The sequence below is a fragment of the Myotis brandtii genome, unplaced genomic scaffold (assembly GCF_000412655.1).
Source record: "Myotis brandtii unplaced genomic scaffold, ASM41265v1 scaffold384, whole genome shotgun sequence".
NCBI classification, from domain to species: Eukaryota; Metazoa; Chordata; class Mammalia; order Chiroptera; family Vespertilionidae; genus Myotis; species Myotis brandtii.
In genome coordinates, this window is record NW_005364745.1 from 5,942,093 (window position 1) to 5,942,645 (window position 553).

Below are 553 nucleotides of genomic sequence, written 5' to 3' on the forward strand. Positions count from 1 at the left end.
TCCCTCTTCCCTGTGGGCCTCCCCTCCCTGCCCTCCCTTACCTGCAAGGCATCTGAATTCGGTCTAAGTCACGGCTCCTCCTTCGGGTGGCGCCCTCGCCCTGCCCAGCCCGGTCCTGCTGGAGAGGCCCTGTTAGTTGGGGGATTGAACTGAACGGAGCTGAATCCAGCCCGTTACCTCCACCACCTGTGCACACCCAGCCCTCACCCACTCCTCCCCTTTCTTTGAAATTCTCCAAAACACGGCCAGGTCTTCCGTGACGCCCGCACCTGCGTGTGGCTCTTGGCTCCGGGAGGCTGTACCACCCACCAGACCAGGTGCCCGGTCTCCCGGGGATGGCAGGACCCCGCCCTCGTCGGTCCCGAGAGCAGCGGGAGCGGGAGGGAGGCACAGGAAGGTGGGTGGCTGCGTGCACCCTCACTCGGGACAGTCGGCAGCAAGAAGGACGACCAACCAGCAGCAGCAGCCCGGCGCCCATGCCCAGCGCGCACAGCCCGATCCGCTCAGACACGGAGCCCACGCACATTCCATCTCCGCGGGGCTGGGCCCACCC

General features: G+C 66.7%; 1 long non-coding RNA gene across 5 annotated transcripts in view; it reads right to left on the reverse strand.

Annotated features, from left to right (window-relative positions):
* Positions 1–547, reverse strand: part of LOC106727187 — a 1,114-nt gene extending 567 nt beyond the window's left edge. The window contains exons 1-2 of one of the 5 annotated variants that reach the window (XR_001363355.1): positions 270–547; positions 42–115 (exon numbers count right to left, since the gene is read on the reverse strand). This is a non-coding gene — a long non-coding RNA (uncharacterized LOC106727187). Of the gene's footprint in view, positions 1–41; positions 130–207; positions 250–269 lie in introns of those variants that run through there. The other 4 variants (XR_001363357.1, XR_001363356.1, XR_001363359.1 and 1 more) reach the window with 4 other exon arrangements.
* Positions 548–553: the final 6 nt, after the last annotated feature.